The 20822-nt window shown below is 33.1% G+C and overlaps 1 protein-coding gene across 14 annotated transcripts in view; it reads right to left on the bottom strand.

The window, feature by feature from the left end:
* The window catches only part of LOC111043351 (plasma membrane calcium-transporting ATPase 2), a 406771-nt gene that overhangs the window by 166935 nt on the left and 219014 nt on the right, over positions 1-20822 (bottom strand). For 8 of the 14 annotated variants that reach the window (XR_005573144.1, XM_039442414.1, XM_039442417.1 and 5 more), the window contains one exon: positions 5925-5963. The exons of the other annotated variants lie outside the window; for them this stretch is intronic. The gene's annotated coding sequence lies outside the window, so the exon portion shown is untranslated. The remainder of the gene's footprint in view (positions 1-5924; positions 5964-20822) is intronic. 14 annotated transcript variants of the gene reach the window in all.

Raw genomic sequence — 20822 nt, 5'->3', positions numbered from 1 at the left:
GCAACATGTAAACACCTAACTAATGATTGCCTATTGATAATGAAGTTGACACCATAGAAGTTGCGATGCCAATGAGTTAGTTCAATTTGAATACCAATGAGTGGGACAAATTGATGGTGATGTAGATCTAGAAGTTTCTTCTATATTGAGAATCTGAGAATCACTTTGAACTTTAGCATTTGTTGAATGTTATTTGTAAGGGCTACTGACAGCTGACGATTCAAAGTGAATATCCTCAAACTCAAATTTCTTAGTAATAACTTGAATAAGTTATAGCTAAGTCAATAATCAAACCTTTCCAATGATATTGTTCCACCAAGTCAAGCGTGGATATATGAAAGTCTAGAACATTTGAACGTCATTTGTTCTTAAGTTCTCAATACTAAATCTGTAGGTCTAAAACTGTACACCATTTCAAACTACTGCTCTCAAAATCCGAACTAAGATGGCCGAACTGTTTTTGGCTGTTATAATCTAATTTCGATATGAATTGTTGCTTTTGCAGATAGGTGCTATTCATGGGAAGTTGATGAGTGGAATATCTCTAATATCTTGATCGAATATATATTCATGAGAACAGACATCTGTTGAGCTATTCCAGAAGTCTAAGAGTTTTTCTTTTCAAACAGTTATTACCTTTTATTACCTCAACAGTACTAACGCCATTTTCAAGAGATGAAATGGATGAATAAAATGTATTTAAGAACGCCTTATTCCAGAATAAATATACTCCTATTTCCTGATCATCAGGTAAACTTGAGTATTAATGGTATGTTTTCACAAAAACATGAATATTACACCTCTTTAAAACGTGTTGCTCAATTGCAGAAATGTTTTGTTTGACGTCATAAAAGTAGTAAACAATGTTGGGTCATGCGATAAGTTAATTAAAAGCAGTCTGCTGTACTCATTCATGATATCATCCTGGGAGATGGCTCATGACGTCATGACGTTGGTGGTGCGTCATTGAAAGGATTGTCATGTTGCATGGGTTGTGTCATTGTGTCATGCTGTAGGGGTGGTGTCCATTGTGAGAACGAGGGTTGGAAATCGATATCTCGAGAAATGAAGTGGAATTTCATGGATCAGAGAACTGACTGGGAGAGAAATAAGACATTTTTCCGAGAGAGATATTATATTTATGATAGAGATATATTTTGTGCGTGTATAAGCGTAAGTGAAGCTGCATCAGAGTCAAAGATTATGAAATGCAATTCTATTGCAGAGAGTATAGAAAATAACTGTATTGCAGAGAGTATAGAAAATAACTATATTACAGAGAGTATAGAACAAAACTCTATTGCAGAGAGTATAGAAAATAACTCTATTGCAGAGAGTTTAGAATAGGGAAAAGGATCAAGCGTTTATGTGTAAGCTAATGAATGATCCTAATAAATAGATACATTTATCACACATCTCAAGATACATTTATTATCCATTTGCAGGCAAGAAGGGGGAATAGTAGCGATTTATCGTGAAAGAGTTCCAATTAAACATGGAAAATTCTTGTAAAGAACAATAATTTGGGATCGTTTCAATAATTATTTTGATCGATTTCAGAACACAATATTCCATTCACTTGTTGAGAAACCATGCATGGTTTAGCGGGACCATTGCGTGTCTGTTTCTGTCAATGGAGGCTTTGAATTTGTTTTGAACATTAGGAAACGAAAGCTTTAATAGATTTCAAACTGATAGGAGTTGAGAAAAACAACTTTGAGATCAATGAAAATTTTATGAAGAAGGTTCATCATAAACCTGTATTCGGAATTTGGAGAAGATTATTGTGATATTAGAATAACAACATTGAATTAATCTTGTTTTTTTATATAAAATTGATTATAATATAATCGAATAAATCAACGGTAAATTAGACCTTCACCATCTAAACCAAATTGTAGGGTTATTTATGAATTATAGGTTTCTGATTGAATAAAATATGAATCAATAAGCCTATTCTATTACTGTTACTATCTACGTCAGAGAACAGAAATAATAGAATCGATACAGTTTTGCTGAAAACTGAGGCACAATTGAGTTACTATATCTAAAAACTGAATCACGATGAGAGGGAAATGATAAGATGGACTGATGAAACGAGAAGGAAAAAATATAGTGATGCTCCAAAAAATGAAGCTCTCTCATAAAATAAAGCGAGAAGAATACTTAGGAGAGGAAGGTAACGTTATCTTGTTATTCACAATTGATCACACAACAATCCAATGAACGAAGGGGAAAAAAAGCCCTTGTAATAATTATTTACTCTCCACAAAGAGTAACAAGATGAGCAGTATACAATGTATAAGAAGCTTACCTTTCCAGGAGGGAAATTCACGAACCCCAGTGTTGTGAATATTGAAGCAATGAATGAGGATTCAAGGCTGGTTTATATAAATGTTGGGGTAGCCTGACGCCCTGACGATTGGAATAACATGACAGTCACAATAGGTGAAGTGAAAGGGAATTGAGAACCGTACGAGGGAAGGATGAATTGAATGAATCACGGATGAATGAACCGCCTCTGGCTTCATGCTCCAGTAAATCCGTTTAAACATCTCTTGACCTACACAAAGCTTCCAGCTTCCATTCAGGGTGGAAGACAATGGACTGCAAATGGATACAGTGGCCATAATATTTCAGTCACATAATGAATATGATAAACCTGTATGATACTCCCTATTGATCGTTTTCTGTCGTATCTGAGAAGTGAAGCTTGCTTCATCCGGTGATTGACCTTACTGAACTTATTTCTTGACCTATGCTAAGCAGGGTGAAATACGATGTAGGCCTACTGGAAATAGACACAATAGCGCTTACTAAAAAGTTTTTTTTATTGAATTAATCGTCCTGAAATTCAATACAACCACTCATTTATTTCAAAATTGAGAAACCTGTTTCGGTTGTTACACCACGGTTAATAGTAAACATCAGGAAGTTTCAAAATCAAGAAGCAAAATATATTAGTTTTTATGCTGTTTCTTGGAAATTTCCTGGCATTGTTCATGTTGTACAAAAACAATAATGATGAATAATAAATAATTATCTATACGTCCTAATAAATAGCTATCTATCTATAACTGTTGATAAATGCCAAATGTTTGTTTAGTAGTATATAGTAAGGTCCACGTTATAATGACAGTGGATAAAGATAGAAAAATAGCGATGCCGATTCTCTGAATTAATTAATTATATTTCTACACTGTCAAAAACATAATTGGCATCGTTGTGGACCTAGAAATGGATAGTACCACCGGCTTTGTCGAATGATAGACAAGGATATCAAAACCAAAGTTGATCAAATACTGTCATTATAACGTTGACCTCACTATAGGAAAGAGATAGAGATGGAGATTCAGTGTTGCCCACGGTATATTTCAGAAGATTCTTGTTCTAACTACCGTGGTGTAGCCAACTGTGTACAAGTGATTGTAGCTTACTGAGTCAAAATTGTTTTTCATGTGCATGGTTATGACAATAGTTAAGTAGGGTAGGCTAAATGTGGGACGTGAATCCGTGAATCCTGTTACGATAGAGCTGACCCTAGCCCCAGTGAGCTACCTACCCTAGTTCACCCTAGGTTAGTGGTTTTGGTCTATGTTTTGAGGACGGATTGGGGTTCCAGCCCCACAATATTGCTCTAACTAGTACAGCTGCTCTGCTTACTGTCCACTATTGTTTCAAACTAACTTTGATATCTCAACGTACTACCAATCATATGGCTATATTCGCACTAATCACTATGCTGTTGAGGGATTCAAATTTGTCATCAAATAAAAAAGTCATTTAATTCTATTTCAACGTAGTACCAATCATATGGCTATATTCGCACTACTCATTTTGCTGCTGAGGGATTCAGATTTGTCATCAAATAAAAAAGTCATTTAATTCTATTCTATTCTGCCCGATGTTCAAGCTTAGTTTACTAGAGATGGTGTAGCAATTGAAACTAGTTACTCAATTTATGAGTGGTTGTAATAATTCTCAATCCGTGTTCAATACATGTGCTCTACCACAACAATACAATACAGGGAGTAATTTAGTTAGGGATTGCAATATTTATAATATTTGGGAAAAGGTTAATATTGAGATAGTTGATTTATCGTCCCGCAATACAAGGGAAAAATGTACACATTTTAGGAATATTGATTAATCAGAGCATAAAGTTCATACAGTTATAATCTTTATGAATAAAAATTAGAAATCTAAGTACCCTTTTAAAATTGTGCAATCACGACATGTTTCGGCTATATAATGTCACTATCAAGTTATTGGGAAAAATATAGTTATAATCTTCCACGACTTCCAAATTCTCAGGACAACGGAAATCAGCTACCAATTCAGCAAAATTGAAATGGAATTACTTGAAAAATAGAGAAGAGATTCCCTGTTTATCGAGTATAATTTTTAATAATATAGTGGGCTATTCCAACAGGAAAATTTAGTGAATGTGATCAATTCTGAAGAGAGTTACTCACATTGCATTAATAAATTTATGTGTTTCTCATATCTTCATGAGCTTATGAGGAATAATCTACAGATTTTGTTTATTGTTAGCAGTTGTCAAAATCTTTGAAAAATCGAAATTAGGTGAATTAATTACTAAAAACATTATGAAAATTATTGAACAATTAGAATATATGATATTTCTTACGAGGTGACTCTTTCTAGACATTGTAGGATCGTTTGCCATGAAACGGAAAAGGGCTATAAGCCATCCATTTCACCCCAACTCAATTGACTTGCTCTACAAGGGGTCTCTTATTAAGTTGATGATAGGATTATCCTGTTCACTTGTGAGTGAATGAGATGATTATTTGACAGGTGATGTTCCTTATATAGGGGTTTGCCATGTACATATTGTGATTGATTGAAAAGAATCCTTGAAAAAGGTTGATGATAACCATCAATAATTATTGATAGCTGATGATTGTTAATTAAAATTGATGATTGATGATAATTGATTAATTGATGGTATGCTGAGTTTCTTCAACCGGAGGATCAAGATCAGCTCCTATTATAACAAAAAATAGGTATGATAATATCTGATGGATTCACCTAGATCTAGATATTTTACAGAAACCATATGCGAGTACAGACCCGTTTCTAATAAACAATAATTACTCACAGAATTGGGATTGGGTTGTTAGATCCAAATTTTGTGCTATGACATTCAAGGAGAAAGATAAGCACTATGTTCTCGATAAAAGCTGAAATTAAATCCTCAAAAAAGTTCAGTCAAGGTCGATTGATACCATAGTCTGGGAGTGATAGTAAAATTAAATCTGTAGCTAATAATATTTTCTTTGGCAGTTTATCAATCGGCTTAAAATTCGATTCTTTCGTGAAAACAATAAATCAGCAAGAAACAATTATTAATGATGATCTTATTTGTTCTAAGGTCTTCTTTGTGATTTTTTTCACATTTTCTTATAAGACAGTCGTAAATTTTGTCCTATTGAACAGGCTAATCAATTACAATACTTCGATTTTCACTCCTAATTTGAACAATTTGGAAAAGTACACTATTCTGTCCATTGTAGTACTGTATGAGATAGATAAAACAACAAAATTATTGATTTATCATAGCTAACAAATATAAAACCATTATTGGATATATAATTCTTATAAAGGCATAATTATATTGTCAAACTGTGGTAAGTTATACAAACAGATATATTAATTATTATTGAAAAATTGTGGATGAAATAGTCTGAGACAGCCAAGGCAGGCTGAATGAAGTTGTTGAAACCCACACCTAGGTTAAAGAAGAATAATACCAAACTGTTTCATTTTCTCGATACGAGAAAATTTCTTATAGCAGTGATATTCAAATCTGACATGCAAAGGAGTATTAATAATGATTTTATGCGATGCTTTAGATTGTTATTGAGTCATACTCATTGAAACTACAGATTCAAGCTTACCTGCTTTGGGCTAGACCTATTGGCCTACTTTATGCAGTCCTGTAATAGAGTAAGAATACTTCTTAATATAATCCTGTGTTGGAATGGAACAAGTTACTAAATTGAGCACCCAGTCATCCCTATTCAAAACTGAATTGATATTCAGTGATTGAAGATAATCGAATTGACCGGAAAATGGAATAAGATATAGAAATAAATAGATTTGATGGTCAGTCTTGATAAACAAGCTCTTGATAGACAAGGGAAGAGTAGAAATCAGCAATCAGAGTACGTAGTATCACTCTTGTACGTAAAATTAACTATTTTCTTCAATTTCCATTACTAGTTTACATTGCTAGAACAATTTGAACACTTTTATGACAAAATTTCATCTAATGGTGGAATCACTAATTTATGAGACATCAATTCGAATTGAACTGATGAATCTCGTCAAGCTCTGAAATAGAATAACATGTAAGTCACAAAATACAGTTTTATCAAAAATGACGGATGTAAGCAGGTTGTTGAAGATACAATGATTATGAGACATTCATAAAAACACGGAAAATTGTATAAAATCAGGTAAAAACTAGAACATCGAAGTGTAACATAGAAATGGTTCAAACTAGAACATTGAAGTGGTACATAACATGCAAAGTGTACATCAAATATCTGCAGCCCATGAATTACACAAAGCTCTATTTCAATTTAATATACGAGTAATTTATTGCCATAATGTATTTGTTTTATTTGTTATACGTGACTAGCAACAAAGGGTTATACGAAGATTCTGTATAGAAAATCCAATTCGATGTAAATTTGGGTTCTCCTGTGAGAAGAAATAGTTATATAAGAATTAGGAAGGGGAAAACATCTACAAAGAATATCATATTTTCAACTTTAAGGGAAGATATTCGCTAAATATAGCTCTAAATTAAAGCTAGGTTATTGAGGATGAAATGCAGGGTTATGCGCAGAGCTTCAAAAACTGTCATAATTATTAAAACGATTTCACTTTTCTTGTAGAGCTTCCCAGTAGTAGTTCTTTGTGATAGAAACTTTTTTGGGATGAATAGGAGCAGGTAACATTACTCAATTAGATCTTGCTTTTTTAAGTGAGTGGAATTTTTCTGAATATAGAGATATTTAAGGCGGGACTGGAAACTCGTAGTCAGATTAAACTCTACAAACTGTAAGAAACGTTTAGGATCAATAGATGAGTAGATGATCCGTGTTATCGGATGGGCACGTTAAACTGTCGGTCCCGGCTGAAGTATGACAGTCGTAAGGCCCATTGACGGCTTAAATTATATATTCAGGCGGTGGGACCTTCCCGCAAGGGACTCCCCACCAACAAAAGCCATACGAATTTACTTTACTATGAGTAGGTTAATTACTTGGAATAATAGTCAAGTACACAATGGAATAATAACGTAACACAGGTATTGAGAAGAGAAGTACTGATCGGGAATTGAATTATATAATTTGGAAAAGGAAACTTGAAATTTTATTAGAATTTTTACGTAGAGAACTGAACTGTTCTATAAGAATATTACTGCATCAGCTTCTAGAAATAGAATGCAGACGAAAAATTTGAGAACGCGGTTCTCATTGCAGTTTATAGTTGAAATTTCCAAATTTTCCCAACTGCTCTGAAGCACGAAAGCAGGTGAATAGTTTTCCGATAAATGGGGCTGATTTGAGGTGAGTATTTCATTATTGAAAATCACAGATATTGCATAACACGAATGTAACAGTGCTATTTGCAGATTGATGTTCAACTGCACTAGAGACCGCTGACTCTAATAAAACATTTCTTGTGCTAACTTTTAAAATATTAGTGTCCTTGAACTAGTTAACGGTCAGTGTTTTGGCGTCCGTTAAAGTATTGCCTTAATAGAGGTAATATCGCAGTCAGCGACTTACCGTGTTTCTCACCGTATTTCTAACCGTATTTCTCATAATCCACCCGGCTACAAAAAGATAGCTCATGCTCAGCGACTTACCGTATTTCTAACCGTATTTTTTACCGCATTTCTCATAATCTACCCGGCTACAAAATGATAGCTCATGCTCAGCGACTGACCATGTTTCTCACCGTATTTCTAACAGTATTTTTACCGTATTTCTCATAATCCACCCTGCTACAAAATGATAGCTCATTCTCAGCGACTGACCGTATTTCTAACCGTATTTCTCATAATCCTCCCGGCTACAAAATGATAGCTCATGCTCAGCGACTGACCGTATTTCTAACCGTATTTCTACCGTATCTCTTAAAATCCACCCTGCTACAAAATGATAGCTCATGCTCAGCGACTTACCGTGTTTCTCACCGTATTTCTGGCCGTATTTTTACCGTATTTCTCATAATCCTCCCGGCTACAAAATGATAGCACATGCTCAGCGACTGACCGTGTTTCTCACCGTATTTCTAACCGTATTTTTACCGTATTTCTCATAATCCACCCGGCTACAAAGTGATAGCTCATGCTCAGCGACTGACCGTATTTCTAACCGTATTTTTTACCGTCCTTCTCATAATCTACCTGCTACAAAATGATGAATAAATGTTCATAATCCATACGCTGCTCATTAGAATAATAAGCAATAGAGTAGTGTGAAAGAATACTTTGATACGGTGCTCTAGTAACGGGGATTGTAAGGGTATGAAACATTAAAATCTCAGGTTTTAGGAGGTGACAGGTAGTATAATTATTTTGACATTGCTAAGAGAGGAACTACTGATTCTCCAATCGGAACATGGATAAACTCAGAATACTAAAATTTTCCAAGCAATCCATGCCCAAGTCAGCGTCATGCTTAGAGGAATGGCCAATATTGATCACTTTCCATTGCCTAAAAGCTTCGGCTGGTTGACTGATTGGAGAGAGGGAAGAACAGGGAAATTTTAATTAAAAAATTCTCAAAGAATGTTGATAGAGCTTCTTGTAATTCTTGCGCTGAAACTTCTAACTACAACATCTAAATACCTTATAACTAAGACTACTCTAAACATGATATTATGAAAACACTTCACTCACATGGGCTACTTTTTAACAAATTAATAAAAACAAAAACAATATAAAAATCTTGAAGTTGAAAACTTGAAAATTACCTGAGTTAGGATCGAAACTAGTTGTTGAACTATTTTAAAGTTTTTGAAAAATAAAGGGTACTTCAAGATTTATATATTGTTTTTATTAATAATATTATGATTATATGTAATCAATGTGATTTGTATTGTCAAACTACAAATTCTTCTACAATACAATATAATTGTTTCTATTGTTATGCGTGATACAATGTTGTTTTAGTCGTTCTGAAATACGTTATCTATTCAAATGTGGGAACAGTTTTAATCTAATTCTAGATTCCGTTTCAAGAATATAATCCCCTTGAATTATATGACAATGACTATTATAACTCCCTGATATCGACGAACAAATTTCTATCCTGCTCTTGCTGGAATAGGCATATAACCTACATGGATTTCAACAACAATATTTCGATATTCGAGATATAATCATTTCGATCCAGGAAAGAATCAGAAAGTGAGATATTCGTCTTCTTTCTCTTTAGGGCTACTTTAGAATATAAATAAAAATATAAATATGAGTATCCTTTCTATATTATTTCGTCACGTTTTGACTACTGATGCCATTTTATAGTGAGATATTCTTACACATAACATTAGAAGAGTTCATAAGTTTCCTGAAATTGTACATGGATAAGATGAAACAACTTTTAATAGGACCGATACAAAATTTTCATTTCAGACGCACGTTCGATTCTAGAACTTTCCAACGAAATATTTCTTCAATCCTCAGGGAGTATTCTCTCATACTCTCACTCATTCTCTTTTGAACCAAGCATTGTTTCGCCTTTCAATCTCATATTTATAATTGATTCTCATTCTATCACTCTTCAGAATTTTGTATTGACATATTTCATACTTTGTAGAACCCGATCGGCTTTTATATGAATCCAATCAGTTGAACATTTAGAGTACTTGGCTTCTGTATCCTGATTACGAAAAATAATTTGAACCATCAATGATATCATAACATTAGTAGTGTTCAAAAGTTTTCTTATATTCTATATTGAGATGAAACAACTTTTAATAGGACCGATACAAAACACATTTCAGATGCACGTTAACACGTAAAACATAATAAACGTATTATTCCGCTCTTGTGTTAGCCTATATCTTGAGAATCATACACGAGTGTGAATTTGTGTGTTTCAACTGTAATGAAAAATGTACCTATAATGTATAATAATATATATCCTCTCAATCAAGTTATTAATGTATCTAATGTAGGCCTATGTTATAATATATCTCCACATATTATTTATCCTCTTAATCAAAACATATTTCATTACAACCACAATCTTAATAGCATAATCCGCAAGTAGTACATTCAATAATGGAAATATCATGTTGAAGCCGCGAGTAATTTCAATTCTGTGATAACAGCTTCTATTAATAGTCAATTTGATGATTCTTATAGAGGACTTGGAGATCTTAAGGATTCTAAATTAAAGATAATGGAACCACTCCATAATGGAAAATATTCAAGTATTATGTATAGAAACTCTAAACGTATTATTCTGCTCTTGTGTTATATCTTGAGAAATCATACACGAGTGTGATGTTGGCCCATATGAATAAAACCAGAGCAAATGCTCATGAGCAAAAGCATGAAGCATAAGGTTTTGCTCATGAACAAAAGGTAGAAGCAAAAGCATTTGCTCATTTTCATATGAATAAGCTTTACCTTATACTCTTACCTTATGCTCCTGAACTCTGGAGCAAATGCTCACGTATTTTAAAGATTTTTCATCAGCTGATTCGCTTTTGTAGCCTTATAATTTGTGTTTATAGCTCACGGAAGCGCTAAATATGCAAGTAGGGTGCACCGCTTGTTTTTGCGTTGTCTGCTCTGTTTTATATTTATGAATAAAGTTTTAGGTTAGTTGAGTTTAGTTAGTTTGAAAAAATGTCATCTCTATAATAATCTTCAGCATATTCTTATAATATCAATCGCCTTCTTATAATCGTCTACACTCTCATCTTCTTAAATGCCTATTTCCTATTTTGTGATGGCTATCTTTATAACAGGTACAGCTTGTTGAAGCTTGTTGAATTTTTTTGAACACTTCTGTAATCGTTTGTATTTATTCTTTTGTAGGGATAATGGTGATATATATCATGGTTGAATCTAAAAAGAGTTTTATAGTTCTCAACTATTGGTTGTGATCGTATCTGGTATAGTTTCCTCTTCCTCATACGAATTAGTTGAGCCATTTTACTATGAGCAAAAGGTGATAAGCTGCTCTAGACTAGACTCACCTTTTTTGAAGCATTTGCTTCAAAATTTGAGCAAATGCTCTAGTTTATTATCTAGTTTTTAATTTTGAGCAAAAGCTTTTAGTTTTGAGCAAATGCTCAAACTCTTTTTGATGAGCATGAGCAAAAGCTTTTGCTCACGTTTATTCATAGAGAATGAAGCAAATGCTCAATATTTTAGAAGTATAAGCAAATGCTCAACTTTATTCATATGGCCCAATGTGTGTTTCAACTGTAATCAAACATGTACTTATAATGTAAAGCTTCTCTATTATTACATTCACGATTCGTATAGGTGATTCGTGGTGAACCCTATTATAGGTTATAGTTAAACTCTTCAACTCGAAAACTAAAAGTATCACACAAAATCTTCAAATTTAACACAGTTCAACCAATTACGAACGTGTTCATCCAACGAATATTAATCGATTCTATTCGAGATAACTGGAGGCTGAAACCTCGTTAAAACGGTAGAACTGCAGAATCCTCTCTTCCCTTCGCAGAAACCAATCAGATCTGTAAACATTGGTTACTTGTGATGGTTAAACTTGGACCGGACCCTTCCCGATAAACCATTAAACAAACAGGCTTTCATTTGATCCTCGATTGGAGTGGACTTGGCTTAAAAGTAAGTTTACGCAAACTTTGCAGCTTGACCTCAATGAGGCCTCCTTTAATATACACTTACCGCAAAACACTCGATCAGTAGTTCTAAATACACTAAACTTTGATTGTATGAGGGGGGCGAGGTAAGCAAAAACAATCTTGATTATAATACGAATATCTGAAACCTCATTCAAATGAAAAAAAGAAGTATTCCAAATTTGAGCGAAATTTGTTCTGAATACACTATGTAAACTTAGATTCTATGAGGGAAGCGAAGTAAGCAGAAACAATCTTGATTGTAATACGAATATCTGAAACTTCATTTAATTTCCGAAATAATAAACACAGAAAAAGAGCCATAGAGGCATGGCTGAGCTTGAATTATTTCCAATCGTTGACTTTTATACAATAGTCAATTTCATATTATAAATTACATTTTCGAACACTTCATACGCTAAATTCAAGTTTATATAATTACATCCCTGATTAAGCTGATTTACGACTCACACTGGCGCACAAGGAATCTTCCTTTTGTCGGTGTTTTTGCCTCACTGTACTTATGCATATGAACATAAATTAAATCTTCATTTTATAACTATTATTTATAATATAAAGGATATCATTTCGTTATTATAAATAATTAAATAAATGTATGTATCTTGTTTTAAGAGAAGTAGCATATCTTATATTTATTTTTTGTAAAGCTTTTTTGTATTTTGTTTTTGGCAAATAAATAAAATTCATTCATTCAAGTGGAAACAGGAAGTATTCCAAATTTGAGCGAAATTTGTTCTGAATAAAATATGTAAACTTAGATTTTATGAGGGAAGCGAAGTAAGCAAAATAATCTTGATTATAATACAAATATCTGAAACCTCATTCAAATGAAAAAAAAGAAGTATTCCAAATTTGAGCGACAGTACTTGAATCGATCGATGGGCGAAATAAACAATAATAGGCTTATTCCTATGAATTAAACTCCCACACTACAAGTTATAGTATCATTGAAAACAATCGTTTTCCAGAGGAGATGATAAGCCGTTGGTCCCGTCTACCTAAAAAATAGACGTCATCTCTCATCATCATCCCTCTCACTCATTACCCACGCACAAGCCTAAGAAATTATGTGGGTATCACCCTCAGTATTATTATTAAATGTATTGGAAAGATCTGTTGTAGATAATCATTGGCTACTGAATTTGAAAAGTTTTCTTTTACAATTGATTGCACTTCGAGAGTGTATCATTGAATATAAATGTATCGAAAAGATGTGTTGTTACAGATCTATTGAAGATATTTATTGAAATGTTTATTACAGTTTTTGTTGGCTACCGAATTTGAAAAGTTTCCTTTCACAATTTATTGAATTTGAGAGATTTTTGTAAATTAAAGTTGATCTATAAAAAATATTGTCTAGATGATGAATAAAATTGGTAATTATTTCCAACGGACACATCAGGTATTTTTCACTATTTTTTAAATTTTCACTAGTTTTTTTTAAACACTTCGAAAAAGTCTTCTGTGACAACTGTCGATTCACTGTTTAACACTCAAAACTCCAATGCAAAAGGAAAAACTAATTTCACCAAACCCATCCTAATCAAACTTTACTAGTGCGTGGGGACATAAGTCTTACCGCCGCCTCAAAGATATAGTGGATGCGCTGATTGCGCATATTTTCTATCATACATATTCTCTTAAACTGGAACTCAACCAGTCAGTCAGGGAAGTCTGGGTTTTTCACACAAATTTAGGTAATAGGTATGGTCACTTCTATTTGATCACTAGTAGGCCTATGTCACTTTTTGGCCAGATTGCACTGTTTCCCACACATTTTACACGTTGTAACACTTTTAAAAATATTGTGTTTTAACATAAAATCTAAAACTTCCTCATCTTTGAACCTTGTTCTCCCTAAATAATTTACTCTACAACCAACACAATCCATTTTGAAATAACTATAGGTTAAACAGTTTCAAAAAAACTTTTTTGATTAAAATATAAACCACGATTTCTTTTTCTTCATGAAGAGCAACCATAATTACAAAAGAATGATTATAATCACACACAGAATGGTCACTTTTGCATTCATAATTTAAAGTATCCTAATTTTTTATAATTTCAATCTAGACAACTATATGATTGTTTAATCAGTTTAGTGATGGAAAACATAAACATAGACAAAAGCAAATCTAACCTTGATGAGTGAAGAACGTTAATTTTAGAATTTATATTAATATAATTTAAATGCAAAGAAAAAAATTGCTGTTCCAAGTTGAACAAAATATCATCGCATAATCAAATCCATAAGTTTTATAAGGAATAGAGTGAGTACATCTTTTTAAACACCTGATGTGTCTGTTGGAAATAATTACCATAAAATTATCAGTATTTTCATCAATTTTTATGTCTAAATCTTAACTGGAATTCTACACTTTGTGATGACTTCATGTTATTTGGAGACTATGAAAACTATCCAACTAAAAACGATAAGACTTAAAATTCTTACAATAAAAACGTTTAAAGCTTAACAAATTCAATCATCAAACAAGTATACAAGATTTTGATTGGTTCCATATTATTATTATTGTTTTGTTGAAATATTCTAGGTTGACTTCAATCACAAGCTACGGAATAATACGAGCGGTAAGAATAGTTCGAGACCTTGAATAAGAACCACGAACTCATGTCCACTCTAATTTAATTAGTTCTAGATATAGGAAGTCTGACTCCAAATAGATGTTGTCCGAGACGTTCCACTTATCCTAGATAAATAACTAATGTAGAGAGCGGAGAACTACTTTCTCTTTCACATCCTGCGACAGTATTATTCCAGTTCTAGTTCCTTCAAAGTCAAATACCAAATACGTTGGTTCCCAGTGTTTCATTGATTATAATTTTCATTCAATGCTTCCTTCAATGAGGTATTTGAGGTGAAATATGAACAGAATGTAATGCTATTATAAATAAAAATATAAATCTCCGTACCGTTTTAAATTATTTTGTGTTTATTATGTATTGCTATTGTTTTGAGTAATGTATTATTTATTTTCCTTTTCTTCTTCTTCTTTTCACTTTTATTGATTTGTTAATAGAATTACATATCATATAAATATGATTGTCGTAGAGCAACAGGCTTGACCCAAAGCTATTCTTCTCCCAAATTTTGATTTAGAATTAGATGTGTCAAAAGAAATATTTCGTTTCCACTGTTAAAATTCAAGTTCAATTTTCCATCCAAGAATATATAAGCTATAAATTTTGAATTTAGAAGGATTGAAACACCAAATTATAGTCAATTATCACTCACAATTATTGTCATCGCAAACTAAAAAAAATGTATTTTTTCAGAAAATTACACTTCTTTTTTAGATTTTCCTGATTCTTGTCTACTTATACTTCTTGTTCATGCTCTTATCCTCTTGCTTTTTTAGATTATGTCATCCTCACCTTCTCCCTCCCACTTACCTTTTGAAACTCGTGCTCAGTTGTTGGTTAATATGATGGTAGACGGTATCCTATCTGACTATTCTAGGTGTCTTCTACTTTTCTATTTATTCTTCTTCTTTTTCTTCTTCATCTTCCTCTTCTTCTCCTTCTTCTTCATCATCATCATAATCATAATCATCATCATCATCATCATCATCATCATCATCATCATCATCATCATCATCATCATCATCATCATCATCATCATCATCATCATCATCATCATCATCATCTTCTTCTTCTTCTTCTTCTTCTTCTTCTTCTTCTTCTTCTTCTTCTTCTTCTTCTTCTTCTTCGTCGACGTCACCTTGTTTATAGCTGATTGATTGGGTGACGTGGAAGTGTTCATCGTGGTTATTGTAACCAATTTAGTATAACCAAATCTACAGTGATTCTCCAAGTAAAACTAAATTAAACGAAAGTTTTGTAGACAGACTGACTAAAATGAACAATTCCGAATACCCTCAATAAATGAAACCAATTACCAAGCATTACATAACGATACATTTCTATCAATATGCAATAATGCAGCAATAATCAGTGATTATTAAACGAAGATTATGATTCTGCAATGACGAAGTTGACCGCAGTTACAAAACGCTCCGTTAACACCTTCCTCACGATCATCACCCCAAAGGACGGTAGAGGTGAAGAAGAAAAAAATGAAGAGGAGGAAGACGATGATGATAAATTCTTTCTCATCTCCTTCCTCCGCTACATCTCCTCCTCCTTCTTCTTCTTCTTCTCCATCTTCTTCTTCCAATGGTAGCAAATACCAAAACGAATGAGTTGAAGAATTTTCACATCTCCAGAATTCACCTACCCTTCCCAAACTGGTCAACAACTATAAATAATATATCTTATTCTGTTTGCTGCTAACATAATAATTATAACAATAGATATTTTCACGAAACCGTTTCTCACTCCTCAAACTCTTGCCTTTGTGGTTGTTTCAAACCAGTACTTGATTATCATGAGTGGATTTATGATAAGAGCATCGAAAAGTATTTAGTCAAGTCACGCACTTGATAACTCGCTAATCAAGTACTGCACGGCAGTTCGTCAACTATGCCGATGTATTTGTCTCTAGTAGTGTTCTGGAATGCACATACTTGTGAAAGTTATAGTGGGTTTCAATTCAACCTGCCAGCATTCCATGACATCATTGTTACCCATTCAAACAATGCTGACAATCTGAATCATTATTACAGAATATTATAGGAGAGAAGGCCCTTTGAATAACTTTTACGTACTCAATAAGCTGTTATAAGTAGGGATGGGTATCGGATACATCGATGTTTCAACATCAAACATCGATGTTTTTAACATCGATGTTTACTGTTCGATGTTTTTCACTTATCGATGGTTTTACCTAGACATCGGTCATTCGATGTTTTTCCCAACTAAAAGGAATTTTTCAATCAGGCTCTCTGTATTTTTATGTGAGACTGTCGGATACTCTTGAAGATTTACATAACTGTGGCTCTTGTCAAGGTTAGATACCCATTTAGAATTGAATAAGAGGTCGGATTTTTCGTTTCTTAGGAAGAAAGAGTTTTTCTTATTACAAGTGCTTTCCTCAACATACGTTTAATACCAATAATTAATAATCTGGAATAGAGGTCCTCGTTTAGTATGGAGTGTAGATAGCCATAAAAAAACACCTCTATTCATTTCTCATTTCCTAAATAAAACTATCAGGTATTGAATGAATACGATTATGAGTAACAAAGATTGCTAAAATTTAGCTTGGATGAAATCCCAAGACAGAATCTTCGAGGATATCCCGAGAGGTTTCTGACTCAACTATGAAGATGACAAATCTTGTGAACTATAATAGAGTTGATGTATCTTTCTAGTCACAACCTGACTTCAATTATTTGAAAGACTGTTACTTGAATACCAAGTCTAAAATTGCTGTAATTCCAGTTAGTAACAGTTAAAATATTGAAACAATAGCTCCAGATAAAATTGTAGTCACTTTAGGAGTTTTTTTTTGTATTTTTAAGTATTTCGAGATTTGGACAAAAGAATAATACCGTCTTAATTTCTCTTATACTAAACAAATATTCAAATCTATGGAACAATATTTTAGATTATTGGATTTTCTTTTTTATATTCGATTAAATATCAATCTCCGTTGATAACGTAGAGTCTGATTACCTTCAACTTCAAACAATTTATTTACTTTCAGTTTCGTTGCTGCCAATCAATAATATTCCTTTATTGTCAACTACTTTTTAAAAGCTCTGTCCCTTTCTTTTACATGTACATGAAAAAGGAAATTGATTTCACTATCTGAGTTACTCTAAGGATATAATAATCTTCCGTAAAATGTACGGCAACACGTCGATGTTTAAAACATCGATGTTTTTTACAAGTTTACTGTTCGATGTTTTTCACTTATCGATGTTTAGGGGAAAAAAACATCGATGTTCAAAACATCGATGTTTAGGGGGGAAAAAACATCGATGTTCAAAACATCGATGTTTTGTCTTTCGATACCCATCCCTAGTTATAAGTTTGGGCTGAGAGAGTATTGATTTTCAAAGTCTAAGGCTCAACTCACACTTACGCGACTCAGGTCGAGAAGAGACTCGATTCTAGTCGAGAGCATGTGTTTTCAAATAGGTGACGTCGCGGAGACTAGAATCATAGATGAAGGATAAGTAAGTATACTAACTTACGATAAGGATAACTATATTATTCTTGTCTCTGCTAGAATCGACTAGTCTGAGTGTCACCATTTGGAAGCACATGCTCTCGACTAGAATCTAGTCTCTTCCCGACCTGAGTTACGTAAGTGTGAGTTGAGCCTCTTATCTATGGTCAAATAGAAAGGGTGAACTATATTTTACGTCAGGTTTTCTCTGATAGTAGTTTTGAATGAATTTTGTTTGAAACTTTTGATATTTTGAATTTTGTATACTCGTTGAAATTAACCGTTTGAACGTGAGAAACTTTTCACGAGTAATCGAAAAATAGTTCGTACATTTTCCTTGCTCAGTTATCATATTATCATCAGGCATCTACTGTTGAATAGAAATACCAACTGGATATGATTATTTTCAGTGTAAATCAATGTATAAAACAAGAAAGTACTTTCAGTACAAACAGAAAAGTACATCAGCCGTATATTGTGGAATAAAAGACACAACTGAATTATATTTTTCCTACAGTTACCTTGAAAAGTGGCCATTCCTGCACTGGTTACAGAACGCAAAGAATCACTTTTCCGCTCTAGTGCGGGAAAATTTTTTTTCTGCACTCCAGATTTGCAACATGGCAACGCAAAATAGTTAGTATGTTATTTATGGAGCAACAGTGCAGCAAAATCAAAATGAAGTTGGTAACAGTGACTGTGGTATAGTGTTGTGGTGCACGTTATAATAATAACGATGGACAACGATGACAGCGACATGAGTGAGAGCCGCCTTCATTCATTTACTACATTATTATTCAATTTTAAATAAATTAAGGTTTTTATTAATAATAAAATCACACAGAAAAACATTTGATGGATTTCAGGCAATTTTACCCATAATTACCCACTTTTCATATTCAATGGTAACTGTAGGAAAAATTTTATGTGAAATACGTGCGCAAAGTTCCTCTGCTGCACTCAAGAAACCATTCCGTAAACGTTTCTTTCGATGCAGCAAACTGTCACTTTGCGCACTAGTTGCACAAATAACTATTTCTCCTGATGCTTGAATAAGAGTGTGAAACGAAGAAAAACAACAATTTTCAATATAAGAGCGAATATAATGTAAAGGATTATGATGATTGATTGAGTACTTTATGTACATTACAATATATACTGACTTATATACAATAGATAACAATACAGCAAAATTATAGATGAATTTACATAATAATAGACTAAGAAAATAATGTTTGAGCTGTATATGCTATGAAAAAAACAATATGGAATGACTACAGATAATATTAATATAATATGATGAGAGATGAATAGATCCACATTATCAGGTTGGTTCAGAACCACCGTGAAAAACTGAATTGCTGCAAAGTCAGATAGATACTCAACTATCATTAGAGAAGATAATAATAATATTACAATACTGATCTGACCTTTAATTCTACATAGATTTTTAGCAATGAACCATTCCACTCACCTTTCGAGCTGATCTCTAAAGGAATTAGTCATGGTCTCTTGTAATGACACTAACTATATTAATGTCAATGCAACGTCATAGCTTGCACAAGAGATTTGTCTGTGACTCATAACACTTTACAATAACCATTCGGTATCATCAAATCCATTGATGCTTGAAAAAGCGCTCACGTTTCGAATAGTCACGTGACGTACAAGTAGAAAGAAACGGAAGTCGCAGCGGGCATCACAATTTCAATGCTAGTTATCAAACGAACTTGCGGTTGTAAGGCCTATTTTACGTCAACCGACTATCGAAACATAGCTGACAGAAATAAAGTGTATATGTGTCAACGAGAGGGAAAAATTAAATTCATCGAGCAAAAAAACTCGAAAACTCACACTGGAACACTTCCGATGTAACTTTGAAATTTCTAAAAAAAGCTTTGTGCAATATTATTCAGCGATCGGTGAAAGTTTGAGAGGAGAGTGTTTTGCTTTTCCGACTTCCAGTGACATGGAAAATGGAAAAGTTGGCCGCTGGAATGTTTGTTATGACACCAGGTTTATTGAACTTGAAATCAATATAGGTGAAAGTGAATTTTCCATCAATTTTAGCGATAGCGTACTTTTTTCGCAGTCTATAACGTAAAACGTGAAAAGTTTTAACAAAACAGCTGAGTTTTACTCTGAAGGAAACTGTGTCAGTTGTATATTCCCATTCATTGAATATTTGTAAACAGAGCAGAAGTGGGCCAGTTTCAGTTTAGAAACTTCCCTTTATTAGACTTCGTTTGAACTTACGAGTTCTCTCTATAATTGTAATTCGAAAGCTCAAAAATACAAAACAAACCACTTTTACTACAAAAACGAATATTACAAATAATATTCACCCAAAATGAACTTCAAACAACAATAAATGCGTTGAAAACAATAATGAATACATTTGATAGCTTGTGTTTCAAATAATATAAAAACTATATAGATGAGAATTATAATGATTCTCGTAGTCATGTCTTCCATTCTATACTACTTCGATTCTTCTCTTTTCATTTTTCCTTTCAATATAAGGAGCCTCCAAGCATCCCTTGTTTGCTCTCCTGGCAAGTCTTCTTCCTTTCTCTTTTTCTCTATCCCGTGTACTGAACACAATTTTATCTTTCAAATAGGTTTACTAATAAACCTTACAAAATATAACCCTTAACCCTAACTTATTAACCTTATTTATAAACTGATTTATATTTCAAATTGAACAAATACATTTTAGTCATTTCATGCTTTAAGTTTCATGTGTTATCAGCTGTTTATGACGCTTGTTAGTTTTGCATCAGATTTAGAACACCTTTACTCTGTGCTT

Source organism: Nilaparvata lugens, chromosome X, assembly GCF_014356525.2.
Source record: "Nilaparvata lugens isolate BPH chromosome X, ASM1435652v1, whole genome shotgun sequence".
Taxonomy (NCBI): Eukaryota; Metazoa; Arthropoda; class Insecta; order Hemiptera; family Delphacidae; genus Nilaparvata; species Nilaparvata lugens.
This window is presented reverse-complemented; position numbering and strand designations above follow the sequence as displayed.